This window comes from Stenella coeruleoalba (genome assembly GCF_951394435.1).
Source record: "Stenella coeruleoalba genome assembly, chromosome: 12".
In the NCBI taxonomy this organism is placed as follows: Eukaryota; Metazoa; Chordata; class Mammalia; order Artiodactyla; family Delphinidae; genus Stenella; species Stenella coeruleoalba.
In genome coordinates, this window is record NC_137158.1 from 76,316 (window position 1) to 90,836 (window position 14,521).

A 14,521-nucleotide genomic window follows, 5' to 3' on the forward strand; every position below is an offset into this window, starting at 1 on the left:
TCTCTGCTGGGTTAGCCACGGGGACTCCAAGTTCTTCATTGTGTGGTCCTGGTACCAAGATTCTCCTGGGAATTATAAAGCTATTCACCTTCTACATCGAGCACTTCTTATTTTTTCCCCAGCAGCATAAGTCATCCTTAAGAGGGGTCAGGGTGCTAGCTCTTAAATATATTTTAGGCATCCCTTTGTACATTAAATTCTCTTTCTTGGAGACTGCTCCTGACATGGGGTTCACCGTGCTCCCAGCTGGCCTCCTGAAGTTCTGCCCTGCCTTCCCCACCAGGTACAGTTCAGGAGCTGCCTACCTCAGGGTGATAGGTTCTCTTCTAGTTGCTTTATTCCTTTCCGTTTTACATTTAGAGAGTATAATTGGAATACATAAACTTCTCTGTGACCAGAGCTTTATTTGCAACCCACAGGTTTTGTTATGGCATATTTTCATTATCATTCAATTAATAAAATTCTAATTCCCATTGCGACTTTATCTTTGACCTACATAATGATCAGAAGTATGTTTTTAATATCCAACTATTTGGTAAAATATTGGTTGTATAGTTTTAAATTTCTTGCTTATTCGGAGTCTTGTTTTATAACCAGAATGTAGTCAATTTTATAAATGTGCCATTCGCACCTAAAAATTTCTGCGTAATATATATATTCCATCATTGTTGGTTCAGTGTTTTATGTAAATTTAGGCCAAAGTTTTTAATGATGGTATTCAGATCTCCTATAATCTGCTGATTTGTTGCTGTGGTTCTATGTTACTGATCTAGGTAATTCAGATTTTTCTATTTCTACTTAGATTTTTGGAATTTCCCTTCATATATTGCATTGAAGTTTAGATTTATAATATATTCCTTGTAAAGTAACAGTGGGTTTTATTATCCTGCCTTATCGCCAGTGATACTTTTTGCTTTCAAATCTATGTTAACGTTAAAAAATCTTCTTCAATTTTGCTTACTGTTGTTATGACATAATTTTTGAATCCTTTCATTTTCAATCTGACTCTTGTCTCTTGTAGGTGGCATAGAATTAGGTTTTTTGTTTGTTTCAATAATCCTTGTCCTTTAATTTGAGTATTTACAGTTAATGTATTTTCTTATAGACCGTTTACTCCTTGTTTACTATTTGTCCCACCTTGTTATGTTCCTTTTGCTCTTCTTTCTTCCTTTGAGATTTCTTCAAATTCCATTTTCCCTTGTATTAGCTTGTTATTTTTGCAAGTAGCAGTTACACATGTACCATGACTTATTAGCTCTTTTACTGCTTCTCAAGCAATGCTGAGATCTTAAATTTCTTTTACTACTTTTTCCTCTTCCATTTGTTTTAATGCATTCTAATTTTTCATATATTTTATTATTACTCTTTTGTGCGGTTAGATTTTATTTAGGTTTATCCACTTATTTATCCTTTCTGTTATACATAATTCTTTATAAAGTCCTTATTTTCATCTTCCTTCTGCCTGCAGGTCTCCCTTTATAATTTAATTCAGTCAGTTCTGATGAGAAAATATTTTCTAAATTTTGTTTGTCTGCAAATTTCTTTATTTCATCTTTCCTTCCAAACAACATTTTCTCTGCCTCTAGAATTCCCAATGGGAAGTTCTTTTCTTTAGCACTTAAAAATGTTATTCCATTATTTTCTAGTATCCATTCAGTTTCACTGAGAAGTAAGCTGTAATCTTAATCTTATTGTTCCTTTGAAAGTAATCTCTCTCTTTTTCGTCTGGCTGCTTCTAAGATGTCATGTTTTTCTTTGTCATTCATGAATTGTACTGTGGTGATCTTAGGTGTGGTTTTCTTTGTATTTGTTCTTGTTGCGTTTTTTTAGTGCTTATTGAATTTATGGCTCCATATATTCTTTTTAGTTTTAGAGAACTCTCAGCTGTTAACATTTCTGAAATATTGTTTTCACCCCAATCTCGGTCTCCTTTTTTCTTTGGACTCCAGTTTACACATATGATAAAAATGTTTACTGTGGCCCATATGTCTCAAATGCGCTTTTGTGTCCTTTTTATTCTTTTCGTTTCCCGTGCTTTAGTCTTAATATTGTTACTACTCTATCTTCCAGTTCACTTACCTCTCTTTACCTGTGTCCAATCCACTACCGAGTTTTAAATTTCGTATAATTTTTACTTCTATCAGTTCAACTTCAATCAGTTTCTAGTTTCTAGTTGTCAAGTTAAATTCTTCACCTTGTCATCTATTTTCTTGAACTTGATAATATTTACCAAAATATGTATGAAATTTAATGTTTAGGTCATCTATGATTCTGATTCTGTTTTGTTTTTTATTCTAATTCTCCTTTTCTTGGTAGTCTTGGTTGTTCGTCAGTGAATACCAGATTTGGGATATGACAAGTTGTAGAGAATCTGAATGACATTACAGTTGCCCTTTGAACAACCTGGGTTTGAACTGCACAGATCCACTTATACATGGATTTTTTTTTCGATAAGTAATACAGTACTACATGATCTGTGGATGGTTGAATCCTCAGATTCAGAACCACAGATGAGAAGGGCCGACCACAAAGTTATATGTGGATTTTTGACTGCACAGGGAGTCAGCGTCTCTAACCCCTACATTGTTCCAGGGTCAACTGTATTTTCTTGAGGAGAGAATTTCCTATTCTTAGATAGGGAGCAGAGGGGAAGATCACCTCAGTCACTGGACCAACTGCATACTCACTTTCCTAATTTTTAAGATGGACACATGAAAAAAAGTTCCACCTGTATATGCCAAGCTTTTGGTAAGGATCATATGAAGTAATATGTGAGTGTCCTCTAAAAATTATAGGACTTTAAAACATTACTTTGTAAATCTATCTTACTTTTTTTAACATGAAACCTTTTAGGAATACCACAGTATGGTTGAAACATATTGGAGTTTAGGTTCTGAAATTTAGGATTCACATTTTATTGGACTTACCATGAGCCTTTCTTATAATTGATGCCAATAATGAAATAAATAAGGGAAACTACTGTAATCATGCAAAGTAATTTTAAGTTGTTATTAGAAACAAAATTATTGTGTTATTCTATGTCAGAAATGCTGATTATAATATAAGCAATTAAACAGTGTTGTATTAATAGAGGATAATTGTATTCAGTAAATAGAACCCTTCTCATATTAAAAGGTAGAGTATGATTGTTTTGGGGGGCATTGAACTGTGAGAATTTCCATCAAATTTATTTTAAATGGAGCAAAAACTTGCCTGAAAAAGTCCTTATATATGAGTGCATAAAAATAATATAGTTTCAATTTCAAAACACAATTTTTTTAATTTGGGTTATTTTATTTCTAAGAAACTCTTATTCAAGTTTCAGTCACTATATTTCTATATAAAAATCACAGGTGACATGTGTTGCTTCTGCCTAGATAATTTAACAGAGGGAGTGCCTTTAACTCTCTCTCTCTATCTCTCTGCTCCCCCACCCCCTGCATCTGCCAGCTGGATGTCATTTCCTAAAAAACAAAAAAAATCAGCAGCTGTATGTTGAGGATGATCCGGTATCTACCATCCCCACTGACTTGCTTTGGACTCTTATGTGACCCAGGAGTAAATCTATTTTGGGGTTAAGCCACTGAGAGGTGGGGGTGACTTATTAAAGCTATTGGTATACCCTAATTCTTAAACACCTTATCTTCATTTAATCAACAAATATTTACTGAGCATCCACTAGGTGACAGGCACCCAGGGGAAAGGAGAGGACAAAACAGACAAGATTCTGCATTTACAGGGCATAGCTTGTGTGGAAGATACAAACATATATTTATGTAATCAAAATAATTTTAGATTATGACTCAACCCATGAAATAAGTAAACCAGGTTATAGAGTAGCTTGGTATCCTTTGCCTGAGCAAATGCATTGTTTAGCTACAAGGGGATTTTGAACATAGCATGTAAGTGATAGGTCTAGTAAAATAAGTATTTATTGAATTGAAATTATTTAATCTCTTCTGGATGAGCCACCATTCCATTTGTAGCAAATCATAGCTGTCAGACGTTTTCTATCCTTCTCTTTTCACCCTGTATCTCCATTCTAGAAGTGATCAGTGAGCATCTTTCTGAAGTCTTGCAGAGATGTAGAACGGAGCAGCAGGTGAAATATTAATTTCAGGATATGGGATATGGGAACTGGCTAGAAAAATATCAAAGATTGGTCATTTTTTCCCATACTTCCCTAGTTCCACAAATATACCTGTTTACTGCCCCAGAGCTTAGCTAAAAGGGAGAAAAGGAAAGCAGGAATATATACTTTAATTTTGTAGTTACAGACAGAGGAAAACTAAACATGGCTCTAATTGTGATGTGGGAAAATTTGCCTTTTTTTTTAACCACAAATTTTTTGTTTATTTTTATTTATTTGTCTTTTTACCACTTACACCCTGTTGTTTTGTGGACTTTCATATGAAATGTTTGAGACAAAAAATATTTTAATTGGAGATAGGAATAATTTTGTTTCCCTCATTCTGGATGGATAGTGACATAAAAAATTATCTTGTATTTGGACAATTACTTTTATAAAGCCAGTGACTGTTATCATATGACTGGCATTTAGGTAGAGATTTCATTTTAAGTGCTCTCTTGTGGAAAGAAGAAACACATTATTGCACTGCAAGTTACAGTTGGTGCTTCTTCATTTAGAAAGCTATTTTACTAGATTCTCCTTTGGACCAGTTAGCTGAGAACCAAGTCTTTGGCTTTGCTGCCAGCAAATAATAGACTCTACAAGGATTGTTTTTAAATCATTTTTTATCTGACAGAAGTGTCATGTTAACATTGTCAACTGAAAAAAATGCGCAGCCTAAAAGTTGAGAATTATGTTTTATTTGGTGGACAAAATTGAGGACTTAAGCTGGGGACACAGCATCTCAGATAGCTCTGAGAGACCGCTCAGAAGAGGTAAGGGAGAAGCCAGGATATACAGGACTTTGCAACAAAGACCAGGCAGTTTGAATGTGAAAAGATTACTGTTAATTAAAGAAAACCAGGTATCTCAAGTTAAGGAATTTAGTGCTTTTCTGTGTATGGGAACATGCAAACGTCAGGGTTCATTGAGATTATTCCTTTGATATGCATCTCAGCTATCTGGGGCCAGTCCTGTGCTTTCTCATCCTCAGTGTCCTCAGGATGCACCTTCAGGGGGTGGCTGTAGCAGTTGACTGGTAGATGGCAGGCATCCTGTTTCTATCCCGAGTTCCCTCAGGGCTCACCCTCAGGCTGCTGTAATGTAATGGCTTGAGGTTACAACATCCTTTGTTTACTGATATGGAAGGCAACATTTTTTTTCGTTGATAACATTAAGTTCAAGAAGTTGTTTTTGTTTAAATCAGTTTATATCCTTATAGTATTGAGATGAATATCGCAGTCCCCCAAATAAAGGATATCAACTCTCTTGGCAAATGTATTCTGTTTTTCTGGTAGTATATGGATATTTATTCATGAATATTTGATAGTTTAAATATATTTTGAATGCTCATTAAATATGCATATATTATGCATTCATTGTGTGATAAATTTAATACATGTTAAAACGAATACAACTTTCAATTGAAATAAACCACCTGCAGGTCTCATCCAGAAGCTTTGGTTTTATAGATTGCCCATGTAAGAGGAAAACTCTCAGAGTGCTTGTGGATTCGTGAATGTCATAAATTTCACCGGGAAGAACTGTTCAAGTGCTTCTGCCTGTGGAGTTAATGGCTGGCCTACTCCTCAGCTCCTGCAGTGCCAACCCCTATAGCCCCGAGCCTACTGTGTCCACAGGGTGGGTCTTTACTGAATGTGTAAGTAGACCCTGAGCGCTCGCTGTGGGCAGTCTTGTGATACAAAGCCTCTTTCTCAGATTCAACAAAAGATGCTGCTGTGAGGAAAGGTGTTAAGAGGTAGGGGAACATGAAGTGTGATAGTATAGTAAAGTTCATTGAATGGTGGTCATGGGGATTTTCTTATTTTATTATTTGCCTATTCTTGTATAGTAACAGAACTCCTTATTTTCTTTTGGGAACCACTCTTCCATCTCTCAATCAGGTGGTTTCTGCATGCTTGACACCCACAGTTCCCACCCCCCATGGCTCACAGGTGGTCATGTGACTCAGACCTGGCGAATCAGAGTACCACACACCGTCCATAGTGCTTAATCCTCGGTGTTTAATACATGCAAAACCATTGAAAACCTAGAGAATTCGTTTTAATTTTTATTTCTTCTGGAATTTTTAGGAAATATGTTGAATCTTTTTGCTGCAATCACTAGCTGTAAGAATCACTTGAATCTAAGAGTCATTGGGGAACACCTTTATTACCACAAGGATTTCGAGTATCTGAAAGGGTGAAGATAACAAAGAGGAAAACGGATTTAAGAAAGACAGAGATGGAGTTGTGTGACATAGTTGGAATCCATAGATTCAGAGTGCCTGACATTTCTCCTGTTCTCTATTATTTCCATTTAGTGTGTGAGCTCCTTTGAGTTTTCAGCATTACCTGCAGCTGAAAGCCTCACTCATACAAGAATGTTTTGTTGCCTTATCTTGAAACAGGATTGGAAGTGGAGCAGTGTTTTCTGTTCAGTTTTAGATGGGTTTTTTTTCACTATTTTTTTACTATTTCAAAGTAGTTTCAAATTTACAAAATTTGCAATAATAAAAATAGTGTGAAGAAAAACCATTGTTTACACAGACTACCCAGCTTTACCTGTCTTAACACTCTAGCCAATTTGCTTTGCCATCTATTCTTTATCTCCCTCTCTCTCTCCTCCTGTTTTTCTCCATCTTTCTCTCTCTAACATATATATTATAACATGTTATAACATATATATGTCTTTGTGTACATATATATACACACACACATATACATGACATACACACACCACATACATACACACATATATGTATATATGTGTATCTATATAAACACACAGAGTATATATGTAAGTAATTATATATATACATATATACATATACACATAATATTTTGAGCTATTTTAGGGTAAGTTACACATGTATAATAGTTTGACCCTTTATCCCTAAATATGTCAGTGTGTGTTTCCTAAGAATAGGGTTATCCTCTTACATTTTCACATCATAGTACAGTTATCAACTTTATAAATTTACATGAATATAATCCTTTAATCTACAGTGCATCTTTCAATTTTGTCAGTTTCTTAATAATATCTTTATAGATATTATTATATTATTATTATAGATAGAATAACCCCGACCAACTCCCCCAGGAGACAGTCAACTGGGTCTGTGACGAAGCTCCAGTTAAAACTCTAGAAACCAAAGCTTAGGTGAGCTTTCCTGAATGCAAATTCTTCATGTCTATTAGCACACGTCATTGATGAGAGGAGTTAACACTGTCCATGACTTCACCAGGAAAGGACAGCTGGATGATCCATGTTTGGAGACCTTCTAAAGTCTACCAATTGCATTTTTTCCTTTGTCTGATTTTAATTGGTATTCTTTCATTGTAATAGGCTATAGCCATGAGTATAATAGCTTTCAGTGATATTTGTCAGTTTTTCTAGAAAATTATCGAACTTGCGGGTGGTCTTGGGGATCTCTGAACTTGTAATTTGTGTCAAAAGTGAGGGTGATTAGGGAAATGCCCAGACTTTTTAGATGGTGTCAGAAGAAAGGGTGGTATTGTGGACAGTTCTCTAGCATCACAGTATTACATTGACCTGCCCCCACCCCCTGCCCCAGCTATCAGAAGTGCCCTGTGGTACCTCAGACACCTGGAAAAGGTCACCAAACTTCAGTTTGCTTACACTGAAATTGCCTTTACTGGGTGGGTTCTGTAATTTAATCTCAAACAAAAGATTGCTCTCAAAACACAAGCCTATTTCTTTTGTTCTGAGGGTATTTTAATTGTTGTCTCCAAAAGATGTGAGGACATGTACCATAAGACCTGCTCTACTAGATAGCCTAATGACAGTTTTGGGAGAAAGCTTTCTGGGTGCAGCTCTTATTACCTCATTGCTGACTTTATGAGTTAGTGGGAGGTAAGGAAGAGCAATTGGATAGGATAAGACATGCTGGGTTTAAACCAATTTCTACCCCCAAAACACCTTTGGAGACTTTTCATACTATAATATAGCACGTGCTTGAGAAATAGTTAATATTTTTCCATAGTGAATCTTGCTAGTGAGGGAGGGAAATACTACTAAAAGGAATAGCAGTCTAAAAATTGATTCAAACAAATGTGCCGTTAGAAGCATGCAGTTAAAGTAGTGAGTAAAGATGTGATGCTTTATTTCTTACAATTCTTTCTATGAACATCCATACTTTAGGACCATAAAAAGGATCAATGGATGTTCTTTCTTTTTTATTAAATTTGTAAGTCATTGGAAAATATACAAGTCCACACTTCTTTGCTCATATCCCGTTCATCTGTGAGAGAGGGTGAAAATAATGGCTCAAAATGTTTCCCATCTTTGTCAGAGTCATATATCCTATTGATTGCTTGTTTCCAACAAATGGTGATGAGCCATAAACTCTAAAGCCCTCCATGCCCCATCTCCTTAACATTCTCCTCATAACAACCAGAATCAGGTCCATTCTATCTGCTTTTGTGATTTTAATCATTAGTTTGTAACTTTAATACCATCCATTTTGCTATCAACACGGTAGGTAAGGGTTTTTTTGGATGAAGAAAAATGAACCTTTTGCATTTTAAAATTGCATTTAATAATTTAGAACCACCATGGGTTTCTGTTCTTAGAAACTACAACCAGATCTCATATCGGCAGATTTGATTATTGAAAGCACAGAGTAAAAGTTGCATTATAATGTATAAAAATGTTGATGAAGAGCAATGGAGTGCTGTGTGGTACAGCTTTGATTTACAGATCAACTAGGGTGGCCAGTTATTGATCATTACCTGTGAATTATTGATAGCCTGAGATCAGTGAAATGGTTTCTTTTCAGCTTGTCTCAGTTTACACTTCCTTCAAAGAATGCAGGTTTTGTTTGTAGGACTGTCTTTGTTTGACTTCCCTGAAACCTAATGGTTCACAGTACTTGTTAGAAGAGGATTCTATTTCATCTTGATATTTTAGGTAAATAAAAGTGTCTCCTTGGAAGGGAAGTCTTTCCATTCAGTGTAGTAGTATTACCCCTTTGTATCAGATTCTTGTAGGGTCCTGGTTCTTTTAATATGAATTTGCCTTAATCATGTAACTACCTTTCCCACTTTTCTTGACCAAGTGACATTAGAGGTATTCTTTTCTTTTCTTCCTCCCTCCCTTCCTTCCTCCTTCCCTCCCTCCCTTCCTCCCACCCTTCCTTCCTTTTCCTGTCTTTCTTTCTTTCTATCTTCTTTCTAATGTGAAAAAGTTGTCAAGTGACAATTAAAACCATCATTATTTCACCCCAAATCAGAACCTTGAAACCACTTTTGAGTATACACTCCTCTTTACTCTTCTTGTGCAATTTGTTATCAAGCTGTATTGATAGTTTTCCTTGATATCTCATCAGTCTTTTCCCCCTTATTCTAATTGTTGCTACCATAATTAAGCACTTGCAATTATCAGCTATTTTCACTATCTGGAGTCCTGCCTCTCTATAATACATGATGTTCTCCACTTATAAATTTCAAAGGTTCAGCCCCTGAAGTTGAATGTAAAATACTACAATCAGATTTTGATCTGATTTTTAGAGGAAATCTATGATTAGAAAAAAGTTAAAGATTCCTTCTGTAAATCATCTTCTGGCACATTGCTTTAAATTTTTAACATTATTCTATACAAGTCTGTATGGATGTTCAGAGTGGACAGCTCATCTGTGCAATAGGATGTTTTATTCTAGATCAAAGAACAATTACCACTCTTAGTATGTGAGATATTTTAATGGTTATATTTAAACAGTTTCTTTTCTTTAAAGTTTTTGTTGTCTATTCAAAATCATCAGTGAACTCAAATGCCAATCAACAGGGGCTTGGTTTAATCAATAATGCTGTATCTGCAAAGTAGAATACTATGTAACTATTAAAAGAGATAAATCTACCTGGCTTAACATAGAAAAATCCCCAAGATGGATTGTCAAATAAGAAAGCAAGCTATGAGGGATTTTAGAGTAGATACACAATTTAGTTGAGAAAATAAGTATGTGTTTACATATGTACATCTGTATGTACAAAGTTTGGAAGGCTATACCCTATTTTATTAAAACAGCTACCTCTTAGAAATAAATGTAAATAGATTTTTAAAAATTTATACATTTAATTACTGATTGCAATTTTCATTAGGAGCTTGTATCACTTTTATATGCAAAGTTGAAAGAAAAAAATGACATATACCATGAGCGTTTGTAACTATATAAGCAAGTCTAAAGTTAATATTCAAAGCTCCTCATAATTTAGCCTCTGCTGATATTTCCACCATTACTGTTCACTTTGTTAGGATCAGTTGCAGTTTGCTTCTGGTTTACTAACTCCGTTTTGGCCAAAGCGATCTCCCTTTTCCCGAATATGCCTCATGTGAATGCATAGTAATGTCTCTGAACACCTCCATTCACAGGGATGAATCCTGGCCTCCTTTACATGTTAGCATATGTTCTTGCATCATGTTTTCACATACCTAACACTCCTGCCTACCGATACCAAGAGCAGAATTGTCTGAATGACAGGGATTGTGTACCACTGCCATTGTTTTCTCCAGATCCCTGCGCAACCTGTAATTTACATAATTTATTTAGATTGCCCCATATTTTCTTTTTTTTCACATGTTTATTGGAGTATAAATGCTTTACAATGTTGTGTTAGTTTCTGCTGTACAACAGAGTGAATCAGCTATATGTATACATATATCCCCATATCCCCTCCCTCTTGAGCCTCCCTCCCACCCTCCCTATCCCACCCCTCTAGGTCGTCACAAAGCACCAAGCTGACCTCCTTGTGCTATGCAGCAGCTTCCTACTAGCCATCCATTTTACGTTTGGTAGTGTATATATGTCAGTGCTACTCTTTCACTTCATCCCAGCATCGCCTGCCCCCTCCCCTGTGCCCTCAAATCCGTTTTCTATGTCTACATCTTTATTCCTGCCCTGCCACTAGGTTCATCAGTATGGCTTTTTAAAATTCCATATATATGTGTTAGCATACGGTATTTGTTTTTCTCTTTCTGACTTGCTTCACTCTGCATGATGGATTCTAGGTCCATCCACCTCACTACAAATAACTCAATTTCGTTCCTTTTTATGGTGGAGTAATATGCCATGTATATATATATATGCGCCACATCTTCTTTATCCATTCATCTGTTGATGGACACTTAGGCTGCTTCCATATCCTCACTATTGTAAATAGAGTTGCAATGAACATTTTGGTACATGACTCTTTTTGAATTATGGTTTTCTCAGGGTATATACCCAGTAGTGGGATTGCTGGGTCATATGGTAGTTCTATTTTTAGGTTTTTAAGGAACCTCCATACTGTTCTCTGTAGTGGCTGTATCAATTTACATTCCCACCAACAGTACAAGAGGATTCCCTTTTCTGCACACCCTCTCCAGCATTTATTGTTTGTAGATTTTTTGATGATGGCCATTCTGACCAGTGTGCTGTGATACCTCCTTGTGGTTTTGATTTGCATTTCTCTAATGATTAGTGATGTTGAGCATCCTTTCATGTGTTTGTTGGCAATCTGTATATCTTCTTTGGAGAAATGTCTATTTAGGTCTTCTGCCTATTTTTGGATTGGGTTGCTTGTTTTTTTGATATTGAGCTGCTTGAGTTGTTTGTATGTTTTGGAGATTAATCCTTTGTCAGTTGCTTCATTTGCAAATATTTTCTCCCATTCTGAGGGTTGTCTTTTCGTCTTGTTTATGTTTTCCTTTGCTGTGCAAAAGCTTTGAAGTTTCATTAGGTCCCATTGGTTTATTTTTGTTTTTATTTCCATTTCTCTAGGAGGTGGGTCAAAAGGGATCTTGCTGTGATTTATGTCATAGAGTGTTCTGCCTATGTTTTCCTCTAAGAGTTTGATGGTGTCTGGCCTTACATTTAGGTCTTTAATCCATTTTGAGTTTATTTTTGTATATGGTTTTAGGGAGTGTTCTAATTTCATTCATTTACATGTAGGTTGTTTATTTGAGATGTTTCTTCTTTCTTAAGGTAGGGTTGTATTGATAGAAACTTCCCTCTTAGAACTGATTTTGCTGCATCCCATAGGTTTTTGTGTCATCATGTTTTCATTGTCATTTGTTTCTAGGTATTTTTTAATTTCCTCTTTGATTTCTTCAGTGATATCTTGGTTATTTAGTAGTGTACTGTTTAGCGTCCATGTGTCTGTATTTTTTGCACATTTTTTCCTGCAATTGATATTTAGTCTCATAGCGTTGTGGTTGGAAAAGATACTTGATACAATTTGAATGTTCTTAAATTTACCAAGGCTCGATTTGTGACCCAAGATGTGATCTATCCTGGAGAATGTTCCATGAGCACTTGAGAAGAATGTTTATTCTCTTGGTTTTGAATGGAATGTCCTATAAATATCAATTAAGTCCATCTTGTTTAATGTATCATTTAAAGCTTGTGTTTCTGTATTTATTTTCATTTTGGATGATCTGTCCATTGGTGAAAGTGGAGTGTTAAAGTCCCCTACTATGATTGTGTTACTGTCGATTTCCCCTTTTATGGCTGTTAGTATTTGCTTTATGTATTGAGGTGCTCCTTTGTTGGGTGCATAAATATTTACAATTGTTATATATTTTACTTGGGTTGATCCCTTGATCATTATGTAGTGTCCTTCTTTGTCTCTTGTCTTTGTTTTAAAGTCTCTTTTGTCTGATATGAGAATTGCTACTCCAGCTTTCTTTTGATTTCCATTTGCATGGAATATCTTTTTCCATTCCCTCGCTTTCAGTCTGTATGTGTCCCTAGGTCTGAAGTGGGTCTCTTGTAGACAGCATAAATATGGGTCTTGTTTTTGTATTCATTCAGCCAGTCTGTGTCTTTTGGTTGGAGCATTTAATCCATTTACCTTTATGGTAATTATTGATATGTGTGTTCCTATTCCCATTTTCTTAATTGTTTTGGGTTTATTATTGTAGGTCTTTTCCTTCTCTTGTGTTTCCTGCCTAGAGAAGTTCCTTTAACATTTGTTGTAAAGCTGGTTTGGTGGTGCTAAATTCTCTTAGCTTTTGCTTGTCTATAAAGGTTTTAATTTCTCTGTTAAATCTGAATGAGATCCTTGCTGGGTAGAGTAATCTTGGTTGTAGGTTTTTCTCCTTCATCACTTTAAATATGTCCTGCCACTCCCTTCTGGCTTACAGAGTTTCTTCTGAAAGATCATCTGTTAATCTTATGGGGATTCCCTTCTGTGTTATTTGTTGTTTTTCCCTTGCAGCTTTTAATATTTTTTCCTTGTATTTAATTTTTGATAGTTTGATTAATATGTGTCTTGGCATGTTTCTCCTTGGATTTATCCTGTAAGGGGCTTTCTGTGCTTCCTGGACTTGATTAACTATTTCCTTTCCCATATTAGGGAAGTTTTCAACTATAATATCTTCAAATATTTTCTCTGTCCCTTTCTTTTTCTCTTCTTCTTCTGGGACTGCTATAATTCGAATGTTGGTGTTTTCATGTTGACCCAGAGGTCTCTGAGACTGTGCTCAGTTCTTTTCATTCGTTTTTTCTTTATTTTTCTCTCCAGTAGTTATTTCCACCATTTTATCTTCCAGGTCAATTATCTGTTCTTCCTCAGTTATTCTGCTACTGATTCCTTCTAGAGTATTTTATTTTCATTTACTGTGTTGTTCATCATTGTTTGTTTGCTCTTTAGTTCTTCTAGGTCCTTGTTAAATGTTTCTTGTATTTTCTCCATTCTATTTCCAAGATTTTGGCTCATCTTTACTATCATTACTCTGAATTCTTTTTCAGGTAGACTGCCTGTTTCCTCTTCATTTGTTAGGTCTGGTGGGTTTTTACCTTGCTGCATCATCTGCTGTGTTTTTACCTTGCTCCATCATCTGCATGATACTATGTATAGTATCATGTCATCAGCAAACAGTGACAGTTTTACTTCCTCTTTCCAACTTGTATTACTTTTATTTCTTTCTCTTCTCTGATTGCTGTGCCCAGGACTTCCAATACTATGTTGAATAATAGTGGTGAGAGAGGACATCCTTGTCTTGTTCCTGATCTTAGAGGAAATGCTTTCAGTTTCTCACCACTGAGAAAGATGTTTGCTGTGGGTTTGTCATATATGGCTTTTGTTATGTTGAGGTAGGTTCCTTCTATGCTCACTTTCTGGAGAGCTTTTATCATGAATAGGTGTTGAATTTTGTCAGAAGATTTTTCTGCGTCTTTTGAGATGATCATATGGTTTTTATTCTTTAATTTGTTGATATGGTGTATCACATTGATTCTTTTGCATATATTGAAGAATCCTTGCATCCCTGGGATAAGTCCCACTTGAACATGGTGTATGATCCTTTTAATGTGTTTTTGGATTCTGTTTGCTAGTATTTTGTTGAGGATTTTTGCATCTATTTTCATTGGTCATATTGATCTATAATTTTCTT